Source organism: Dasypus novemcinctus, chromosome 10 (genome assembly GCF_030445035.2).
Source record: "Dasypus novemcinctus isolate mDasNov1 chromosome 10, mDasNov1.1.hap2, whole genome shotgun sequence".
In the NCBI taxonomy this organism is placed as follows: domain Eukaryota; kingdom Metazoa; phylum Chordata; class Mammalia; order Cingulata; family Dasypodidae; genus Dasypus; species Dasypus novemcinctus.
Window position 1 is genome coordinate 207,197 of NC_080682.1, and position 11,425 is coordinate 218,621.

The window sequence follows — 11,425 nt, forward strand, 5'->3', positions numbered from 1 at the left end:
CAACAAAACTACACTACACAGTCTATTAACTATGGATTATAGTTAACAGTACAATTATAAAAATGTGCTTTCATCAAGTGTAATAAATGTTCCACACCAATGCAAGGTGTTAATAGCAGGCTGGTGTGTGGGAATCCTGTACTTTGTGCATGATTGTTCTGTAAACCCAAACATCTCTAATAAAGAACAACAGGAGAGCAGAGGTGGCTTATGTGGTTGAGCACCTGCTTCCCACATGGGAGGTTCCAGGTTCAGTTCCCGCAGCCTCCTAAAAGAAAACAAAAAAACCAGTTCAGGGGAGCTGATGTGCCTCAGTGGTTGAGTGCCGGCTTCCCATATATGAGGTCCCAGGTTCAATTCCTGGCCCCAGTACCAAGGAAGAAAGGAAGACAGAACAAAACATAACCACAATACCATTGTCACACCTAAAAATTAACAATAATTTCTTCACATAAACTATCTGATCAGTGTTCAAATTTCTAATTCTCTCATATTTATTTTTTATAGTTTATTTGTTTGACTCAGGATGCAAATAAGACACATTAGCTGCTATGCTTCTGAAACCTCTTTACACCTATAGTTAATCTGACCTTATAGTAACATTTTCCTTTTCCATTATGCACTATTTGGCTTTGCCAAGCTATATTTTTGGGCATTACTTTGCTTTGACAAGGAATATAGATTTGATGTTTCAAAATAAAATTTTAAGGGAGTAGGTGTAGTCCAGTGGTTGAGCGCCTGCTTCCCATATCTGAAGTCTTGGGTTCAATCCCTGGTACCTCATAAGAGAAAAATAAAAAAATGGGAAAACGGACTTGGCCCAGTGGTTAGGGCGTCGGTCTACCACATGGGAGGTCCGCGGTTCAAACGCCGGGCCTCCTTGACCCGTGTGGAGCTGGCCCATGCGCAGTGCTGATGCGCGCAAGGAGTGCCCTGCCACACAGGGGTGTCCCCCGCATAGGGGAGCCCCACGCGCAAGGAGTGCACCCGTGAGGAGAGCCGCCCAGCGCGAAAGAAAGTGCAGCCTGCCCAGGAATGACGCCGCCCACACTTCCCGTGCCACTGACGACAACAGAAGCGGACAATTTTGTCAGCAAATAGACACAGAGAACAAACAACCGGGGGAGGGGGGGATTAAATAAATAAATAAATCTTTAAAAATAAATAAGTTAATTAAAAATTAAAAAAATGAAATTTTTAGGATTCACGTAGCAGGAATTTTTCACATTGAAATACCAAATAATTTTCTCAGAAACCCTCCACACCAAACAGGCAGAAGCTCTAAGAATCTTCAAGCTGGCAATAAATTTCAGTGGACTATTTTATCATTATCACAAATGCCATGTGAATGACCTCATGGACAAAAATTTTCTTACATATATTTAAAATATTCCCCTGGTCTTTCTTAAAATTTTACTTAAATATTATGTCATTTGTTTCAAATGCTGGGTCCATTGTGGGCAATTCTAAAATTCATGAAGATGCTGGTTATGATGTGGGCTATGGGTGGAAGGCTCTTTGTCTCTTCAGAGATAACCTAAGCTGAAGGCTGTGGGTGTGGAACGGTAAGAGGCTGCAGTCCTGCCCTTAGGGACAATGGCAACAGGCTCCAGTCCCAGGAAACAGTTTAACAATGCAAGGGCTATAAACTTTAAGTATTTAGGGGAAATGCAAAAACCAAATATGCTAAAAGCTTATCTAGAATATCTGGAGTCCATGCTAAAAGCTTACCTAAGATGTGGAAGATATATATGCTAATTGAAGCCTATTGAGAACTGAAACAAAGGGACCATTTGGCCTTTCCTCTCTGTATAAAAGACGTTTGAAAATCTTGTTCAGGGCTCGGGATTCAAACAGAAAGCTCCCGAGTCCGGCCGGCCGTCAATAAACCATTTTTCCTTCTCAAAATCATTCCTGAGTCCTGGCCTCTCTATACTCAAATAATTGAACTTCTCTCAAATTCTACAACATTTTTGGCGACTCTGGTGGGACAACAAACGAAGGTCAGAGATGGTAGCATTTTGCTGCCCCTTCCAAATCCCCGAGGAAGCCGGGAGGACTCGGGTGAACCCCAAATCTGGGCGCCCCTGGATTAAATTTAATCCAGAAAAGATGTGGGCTCCACCAGAATCTTCCCGACAAAAATCGAGGGCAATGGAAGGTCTGAAGAGAAAGATTCTGGGAACGAAAAAGAACTCCGAACATGGAAGAAGGTAAGACTCCCCGGGTGAGCACAGTCTGGAAGGCCCTAGCTTTAATTGCTAGGAGGGGGAGGCTGATCACCTCCCGAGAGAACCCTAGTAGCCCCAGAAGGCTGGGGGGAAGCCGTTCTCTCTAGGCTTGGGAAAAGGAGAAAAACCGGGGAAAAGCCCTGGTGTTTTGGGTTTGTCTAACTGCATGTTAGAATCTGGTACTGGTCTTATATCCACTAAAGGAGTGGAGTCTTGATTTTAGTAAAAAGGGCTCTTTATAGGTTCAAGTCCTAATGTCCTGGAAATTGGTCTAGATTAAGAAAAACAAAACTTGGTTACAGGAAAATGGATCGGCTTTTCTGGTGGAGCTTGGTCTGGGTGTAAAGTTTAAACAGTGGAAAAAGTCTAGCTGAAATCTTTTGTTATGGTGCTAATTTGTGAATGAATTCGCTTTATACCAAATGTTAAGTGTTCTGAGGTTTGTGATGGCTGTGGGGGCAGCCGTGGTGAAAATATATATATAAACTTGTGGGTCAGATTAGTGACCTTTGTGCTTCTGTCTGTGTCAGCTCAATGCTAGTGTTGGAGTTGTGTCCTTATGTAGAGTGGAATTACAGCTGAGCTGGAGCCCTCCCTTGCCATTGGCAAGGGGGTGAAATGATTCTGGGGCAAAAGCTGAGGAGTCTGGCTGTTTGTGGAGTCTAGATGTTTGTGCATGCTCTGCTGTCTTGTCTCTGGTCTGGCCCTTTGCCGGGGCTTGGAGGCCATCTGTGTCCACGCCAAGCACCCAAGTTTGTTGGGGATGTCCCAGTCAGGGTGGCTGGGTCCCTGGGGGAGTTGCCAAATTTGAGTAGGTTCTGTCTGCCCATTTTGGCTGAAAGCTGGAAAGGGGGGAGCGGCTTGCCCTTTCCAGTGAGTCCACCCTTCTATTCATAAGCCGCATTCCTGTTTGTTGTGCACCCGACTGCCTGGAAGGGGGGGAAGTGAAGGGGGTGAAAAGCAGAATCAGAATAAATGCAGTAAAGTTCCCTCCTTAGGGTGTCAGCCAAAATACGTTTGCATTCTGCCCAGGTTCTTAGAATAGTAACTTTAAGTAAGAGAATGTGTTCTGTGAAGGTAAAATTCATCTTAAAGGTATAAATAATTATAAAGGTTTTACAAACCATTGTTTAAATTAAGGTATTTAAATGGCAAATTGCAGAAAGTCATTATTAAACAAAAACTGAATTGATAATAATAATAATAAAAGGTAATTTTATAATAAATTTATTTGGCAGCCAGCCTCCCCTGCCAACTTGCTTCCAAAGAAACTGTTTCTGGTATTACATGCTACTAAGTATTTAAAGTGAAGAAAAGTTCATTATTTTAACAAGCTTGTTTAGTATTAATGGCAATTATATGTTGTAAGAAGTTTGCCTGGTAACTTAGTATGTGGGATATATGGAATGTGTTTTTATTGTTAAGGAAATAGAAGATGACTTTGTCGTTAAAATCATTTATAAATGCATTTATATTATAAAACAGTGGAAAGGTAATAACTGAAATTATAGCTGGGTGAATTTAGCTTGAAATTATTAAGTGTAAACTCTAAACTTTTTACCTTTCCTTAGTTTATGGTTACTTCAAGGCTAACCTCACCCCTTGCCTTTTTTTTTTTAAAGATTTATTTTTATTTATTTAATTCCCCTCCCCTCCCCCCGTTGTCTGTTTTCTGTGTCTTTTTGCTGTGTCTTGTTTCTTTGTCCGCTTCTGTTGTCGTCAGCGGCACGGGAAGTGTGGGCGGCGCCATTCCTCGGCAGGCTGCACTTTTTCTTTCACGCTGGGCTGCTCTCCTTACAGGTGCACTCCTTGCGCGTGGGGCTCCCTTACGCGGGGGACACCCCTGTGTGGCAGGACACTCCTTGCGCACATCAGCACTGCGCATGGGCCAGCTCCACACGGGTCAAGGAGGCCCGGGGTTTGAACCGCGGACCTCCCACGTGGTAGACGGACGCCCTAACCACTGGGCCAAAGTCCGTTTCCCTCACCCCTTGCCTTTGCCTATGGTTATTTCATAATAGCTTCTGCTCCTATAGGCCAGAGAAGAGCTGGGACATCACTGTCTCCTGTCCTGGTATTAGTAACCCTTTCTCTCATGAATTCAAGTGTAAACTAAATAAATTGCTGCCTGATAGAATAAGGTTAAATGACCACTGGAGTTTTATTATCTCCAAAATCAAAAAGGGGGGTGGAGGGGGAGAAGTCTCCTGCCTTGACGGTCAGTGTTCCTAAGAGTGGCAATTCATGAGAGAAACCAGTCTGTCTCCCTGAGGCTTCAAACAGCCTCAGTAAATATTTATAAAATTAATCTTGTTGCTTATCCAAAATTCTGCTAATTTCAAAGTAAAATATAAAGTTCTAAAACAAAATGGTGCTAAGGCATTGAGAACATTTTGGTTATTACAATCCATTAAGTAAGAAGGAAAATTCTTGTGGTAAACTGCATGGTCATAGTGCAAATTAAGGAAAGTTTCAGGAGTCTTTGAAATGTTTGCAGTCACACTTGTTTTGTAAAGATTAGAAGTTTAAAGTAATTAAAGTTATGTTTTTGTCTCAAACTATTTATATCTGCCTATTTGCTCAAATTGTTGAGGTTAAATATGCAGTTATATAAGTAATATGTATTTCTGGACCCCTAATTAATTAAGCTAAACAGTATATAAAATAATGCAAATTATAAGTAATATCAATGAGTTGTGTTTGTGTCTAACTCTTTGTGTCTGCCCATTTTAAAAAAAATGCTCAGTGTATGTCTTCATACATCAGGATAATATCAAATTAACAAATAAAAATTCTTAAAAGAAGTCTATTCAAATTGTTAAAAATTAAATATGCAGTTATATTTGTAAATATTCTTAAAGCCCAAATTAAACTAAGCAGGATGAAAAAGTCATAGAAATCTGATTATAGAAACAATTGGGAAAGGGCCTCCTTTTGCAAGAGCTTTAAAGGCAAGACCAGGTGTGGCAGATTAAACCTATCTACTAGGCTAGGGAATTAAGAATCAGTTTGCCCTGTAATTTCCCAGTTTAAACCTTTTGTCAGCCATAAAATAAAAAACAAAAACAAAAACAAAGACTAGGTTAATTTTCACGTAAGGAAAAAATTGTTGATTGGTGTAACCTGGGGGCCTGCTGCTCAGTCTCCCACTCCCGGGTTGGACAGCAGTGGAGGAGACCAGTTTAGGCCAGTCCTATGGGCAGTGGAAGGATGCCCAAGAAGGACTAAGTCGATGCCATTTCAGCACTAAATTCTATTCCTTATTTGACAAAGGGGAGCAGGTAAAAACTAAAATGGTTGGAATGTGATAGAGGAAGCAGTTAAATCACAAACTTTTGCGTGGGAAGGTTAGATCTCAGATAAGCTGTAACTTCTGAAGTATCCAATCTACGGAAAACAGAGGAAGAGCTTGCATGCTAGGCTTAGGGGTATAAATTGTGTCATTTTTCTTTGTTCGGGGCACCAGCCATATCTGGCTCTGTGCACCTACTTGCAAGATTGAGAATAAATTCTTCTCCACGATCTGGTAAGCCTTATTTTCTTTCAGAAGATTTCTTTCCAACAAAATAAAGGTAATTAGTGGCTCTATTAACAAATTTCAGTAAGTAAAGGAAAGTCCATAAAAACTATGGAGAGATCTTTCCTGGGTTATGATTAAAAAAAAAAAATAATTGTGTAATGTGTTTTAAAACCTGTGGGCTATGGGTGGGGGGCTGTTTGTCCCTTCGTGGCTAACCTAAGCTGTTTGTGTCCTGACCTGTGGGTGTGGGGCAGTAAGGGGCCGCAGCCCCGCCCTTGGTGGCCAAGGCAACGACTCCAGTCCCAGGAGGCCATTTAGCAAATGCAAACTCTCTATACATACCAGTCAGTCCAGGGAGACTCTGATGGTGGTGATGCCGAAGCTTAAAGGGACTTGGACTTGGCCTGGAATGGGAAATATAATATAGCCTGTGCATAAATTCAAAATCATTTAATTCTGTATCCAAGTGTGCCTAGACTCTAGAAATCCAGTTAAGTGATATGGGCTTTGAATGTTCAGAAAGGACGTGAGACTGAATGTGTATTCAAGGTTGCATCCAGAGGAATGTGGGCAAGATGCTAATTCAAGCTCACCTGAGGTGTGGGCGATACGTTAATTCAAAACCTACCTGGTACTCAGGCAAAGACTTAACTAACAAAGAAAGTTGTTTTCTTTCATAAAAGCACCATTTGACTCCCCACCCTGTATACAAGGAACGTGAAAATCTTGTTCTGGGATCGGATTTCAAACAGAAAGCTCCCGAGTCCGGCCGCCCGTCAATAAACCATTTTTTCCTTCTCAAAATCATTCCTGAGTCCTGGCCTTTCTATATGCAAATAATTGAACCTCTCTCGACTTCTACAATAGCAATAAATTTTAGATTATAAACGTCACACTCTGTAATTGAAATCTGGATTAAATTATAACTGACAAAAATTAACTCAAACAATAGGAAAGAAATCAGTTTGCTCAATGCCATAAAGTGATAATGTCATCAGACCAAAAAGAGAAAATGCACATTGTTTTTTGTTTTTCCTTTTTTTTTTTAAGGTACTGGACCTTTTATGTGGGAAGCTGGTGCTCAACCATGAGCCACTTCGGATCCCGAGTTGTTTTTTTCATTTGTTTGCTTTTTGCTTGTTTTGTTGCTGCTGTTTTTGCAGGACTTCCCATGTGGGAAGCAGGTGCTCAACCACTTGAGTCATGTCCCCTCCCACATATTGTTTTTAGACATCTGATCAACACTGTCTTTCAGATATCTGAGCAATTACTGAAATGGTGAAATTTCTGTGGCAAAGATTCTCATGTCTTTTCTTTGGAACTCTAAGTGGAAAATTAAGTAGAAAAACATTTTTTAAGTAAACAGGACTTGAATTATCAGAGGAATCTTTTGTTTTATTGCAAAATAAAAAGGCTTTCCATGGTCTCCAATCATATTAGAGCTAATCAAAAGAACTCTTCCATTTATGTCCTCTCTATATTAAAGCAAGAAGTTCTTTGGGGGGAAAAAAAGATTTTGATAAAGTGGTTAAGAATAATTTGGGGTGAAAAACAGGATAGGAAGGAAACTCGGGGAGAAGAATACAATTTGGACCTGGATTTAATTTAGTGCAGGATAGCTCTTTACACCCAGGGCATAAAGTAGACAAAAGGAGATCCCCCCCGCCCCAACCCTGCCAGCATTGGGGGGACATCCAGAGGGTGGGGGATGCCCAAGAGGCTTGGCCTCACCTTATGGGTGGGCATCTCCTGGGAGGGGCAGCCTGGCTGACCATGGCCCAAGGGTCAAGTCTAAGTGGTTGGGAACCAGCAGCTGGGCCCTGAGAGCTGGCGTGGGGCTGCCCACGCCCTCAAGAGAAGGGGCCTTTGCTCAGCTCTTCAGAAAAGCTGCTGGGTTCTTCCTGCAGAGCTGAGGGTCTGGGCTTCCAGCCACTTGGATGCTGCCGGTTTCCTTGGTAGACGTAGCAGTTTGGTATTGTTTATGACTCCAAAAATAGGTAATGGATTATATCCATAAACTGGTGTGTTCCTCTGGGCAGACTATCTTGTATTGGATTCAGAGGCTTCACTCTTAAGTTATGATTAAGGCTTTGAGTGGGCCACGTCAGTAGGACAGAGAGAGCGACAAGGCAGAGGGGTTGGCTGGATTTTTAATGCTGGAGCCCCAGTTAGTAAATACACGGAGAAGCAGATTCCTGAAGAGAGAGAGAAAAGGCTCCACGAGACACGACAGAGGCCCTGGGAAGAGGGGCGAGATGTTTGCCGGACAGTCCACAGCGGGGCTCGTGGAGAGTGCCGAGCCGCTGAGCCTGGAGAGGAACGAGCCCCGGAGAGAGAAGAGCCTTAGTGCAGCCTCCAGCTGAGAAAGGAAGGAGCCGGGACCACGGAGCCTTGAGAGGAAGAGGAAGCCTGAACCCTCGCAGGGGTCGGCAGCCATCCTGCTCCAACGCGAGGCAACAGACTTTGGTGAGGGAAGTGCCTTACCCCGTATGGCCTGGTACCTGGAAGCTCCCACCCCAAATAAACGCCCTCATAAAAGCCCGCAGAGCTCTGGTACTTGGCCTCAGCACCCCTTTGGCTGACCAATACGGAACCACGTCGCATGGCAGGTGCATCGGCGCAGCGTCCCCGTCTCTTTAGACGGAAGGCCCTGATTTGACAGGCCTTATTTAAAATGCACCGACATGGACAGCCTGCCCTCTCCTCAGGGACCCCCGCCTGCCCTCTCCTCAGGGGCGCCCGCCTGCCCTCTCTCCTCGGGGGTCCCCGCCTGCCCTCTCCTCAGGGGCGCCCCGCCCCGCCCTCTCCTCAGGGGTCCCCGCCTGCCCTCTCCTCAGGGGTCCCCCGCCTGCCCTCTCCTCAGGGGCGCCCGCCTGCCCTCTCCTCAGGGGCGCCCGCCTGCCCTCTCTCCTCGGGGGGTCCCCGCCTGCCCTCTCCTCAGGGGCGCCCGCGCCCCGCCCTCTCCTCAGGGGTCCCCGCCTGCCCTCTCCTCAGGGGTCCCCCGCCTGCCCTCTCCTCAGGGGTCCCCCGCCTGCCCTCTCCTCAGGGGCGCCCGCCTGCCCTCTCTCCTCAGGGGCGCCCCGCCCCGCCCTCTCCTCAGGGGCGCCCCGCCTGCCCTCTCTCCTCAGGGGCGCCTGCCCTCTCTCCTCAGGGGCCCCCGCCCGCCCTCTCTCATCGGGGGCCCCCGCCCTCTCTCCTCAGGGGTCCCCGCCTGCCCTCTCTCCTCGGGGGCGCCCGCCTGCCCTCTCTCCTCAGGGGCGCCCCGCCTGCCCTCTCTCCTCGGGGACGCCCGCCCTCTCTCCTCGGGGGTCCCCGCCTGCCCTCTCCTCAGGGGCGCCCGCCCGCCCTCTCTCCTCAGGGGCGCCCCGCCCTCTCTCCTCGGGGGTCCCCCGCCTGCCCTCTCTCCTCGGGGGTCCCCGCCTGCCCTCTCTCCTCAGGGGCCGCCCCGCCCGCCCTCTCTCCTCAGGGGTCCCCGCCCGCCCCTCTCTCCTCAGGGGTCCCCGCCCGCCCTCCTCGGGGGCGCCCGCCCGCCCTCTCTCCTCGGGGGTCCCCGCCTGCCCTCTCTCCTCGGGGGTCCCCGCCTGCCCTCTCTACCTCGGGGGTCCCCGCCTGCCCTCTCTCTCCTCGGGGGTCCCCGCCTGCCCTCTCTCCTCGGGGGCGCCCCGCCTGCCCTCTCTCCTCAGGGGGCGCCCGCCCGCCCTCTCTCCTCAGGGGTCCCCGCCCGCCCTCTCTCCTCAGGGGTCCCCGCCCGCCCTCCTCGGGGGCGCCCCGCCCCGCCCTCTCTCCTCGGGGGTCCCCGCCCGCCCTCTCTCCTCGGGGGCGCCCGCCCGCCCTCTCTCCTCGGGGGCGCCCGCCCTCTACTCGGGGGTCCCCGCCCGCCCTCTCTCCTCGGGGGTCCCCGCCCGCCCTCTCTCCTCGGGGGTCCCCGCCCGGCCCGGCGGGGCGCCCCGCCCCGCCCTCTCCTCGGGGGTCCCCCGCCCGCCCTCTCTCCCTCGGGGGGCGCCCGCCCGCCCTCTCTCCTCGGGGGCGCCCGCCCGCCCTCTCTCCTCGGGGGCGCCCGCCCGCCCTCTCTCCTCAGGGGTCCCCGCCCGCCCGCCCTCTCTCTCCCTCAGGGGTCCCCCGCCCGCCTGCCCTCTCTCCTCAGGGGTCCCCGCCCGCCTGCCCTCTCTCCTCAGGGGTCCCCGCCCGCCTGCCCTCTCCTCAGGGGTCCCCGCCCGCCTGCCCTCTCTCCTCAGGGGTCCCCGCCCCGCCTGCCCTCTCTCCCTCAGGGGTCCCCGCCCGCCTGCCCTCTCTCCTCAGGGGTCCCCGCCCGCCTGCCCCTCTCTCCTCAGGGGTCCCCGCCCGCCTGCCCCTCTCTCCTCAGGGGTCCCCGCCCGCCTGCCCTCTCTCCTCAGGGGTCCCCGCCCGCCTGCCCTCTCTCCTCAGGGGTCCCCGCCCGCCTGCCCTCTCTCCTCAGGGGTCCCCGCCCGCCTGCCCTCTCTCCTCAGGGGTCCCCGCCCGCCTGCCCTCTCTCCTCAGGGGTCCCCGCCCGCCTGCCCTCTCTCCTCAGGGGGTCCCCGCCCGCCTGCCCTCTCTCCTCGGGGGCGCCCGCCCTCTCTCCTCGGGGGTCCCCCGCCCGCCCTCTCTCCTCAGGGGGCCGCCCGCCCGCCCTCTCTCCTCGGGGGTCCCCGCCCGCCCGCCCTCTCTCCTCAGGGGTCCCCCGCCCCGCCCGCCCTCTCTCCTCAGGGGTCCCCCGCCCGCCCCGCCCTCTCTCCTCAGGGGTCCCCGCCCGCCCGCCCTCTCTCCTCAGGGGTCCCCGCCCGCCCGCCCTCTCTCCTCAGGGGTCCCCGCCCGCCCGCCCTCTCTCCTCAGGGGTCCCCGCCCGCCCGCCCTCTCTCCTCAGGGGTCCCCGCCCCGCCCGCCCTCTCTCCTCAGGGGTCCCCGCCCGCCCCGCCCTCTCTCCTCAGGGGTCCCCGCCCGCCCGCCCTCTCTCCTCAGGGGTCCCCGCCCCGCCCGCCCCTCTCTCCTCAGGGGTCCCCGCCCCGCCCGCCCTCTCTCCTCAGGGGTCCCCGCCCCGCCCGCCCTCTCTCCTCAGGGGTCCCCCGCCCGCCCGCCCCTCTCTCCTCAGGGGTCCCCCGCCCGCCCGCCCTCTCTCCTCAGGGGTCCCCGCCCGCCCGCCCTCTCTCCTCAGGGGTCCCCGCCCGCCCGCCCCTCTCTCCTCAGGGGTCCCCGCCCGCCCGCCCTCTCTCCTCAGGGGTCCCCCGCCCGCCCGCCCTCTCTCCTCAGGGGTCCCCGCCCGCCCGCCCTCTCTCCTCAGGGGTCCCCGCCCGCCCGCCCTCTCTCCTCAGGGGTCCCCGCCCGCCCGCCCTCTCTCCTCAGGGGTCCCCGCCCGCCCGCCCTCTCTCCTCAGGGGTCCCCGCCCGCCCGCCCTCTCTCCTCAGGGGTCCCCCCGCCCCCGCCCCCGCCCCTCTCTCCTCAGGGGTCCCCGCCCGCCCGCCCTCTCTCCTCAGGGGTCCCCGCCCGCCCGCCCTCTCTCCTCAGGGGTCCCCGCCCGCCCGCCCTCTCTCCTCAGGGGTCCCCGCCCGCCCGCCCTCTCTCCTCAGGGGTCCCCGCCCGCCCGCCCCTCTCCTCAGGGGTCCCCGCCCGCCCGCCCTCTCTCCCTCAGGGGTCCCCGCCCGCTCGCCCTCTCTCCTCA

General features: G+C 52.6%; 1 long non-coding RNA gene across 1 annotated transcript; it reads left to right on the plus strand.

Annotated features, from left to right (window-relative positions):
* The first annotated feature begins 4,489 nt into the window (after positions 1-4,489).
* On the plus strand, positions 4,490-7,182 carry LOC139439776 (uncharacterized). The gene is made up of 2 exons (XR_011649817.1): positions 4,490-5,757; positions 6,802-7,182. It is a non-coding gene; the product is annotated as an uncharacterized lncRNA (long non-coding RNA).
* Positions 7,183-11,425: the final 4,243 nt, after the last annotated feature.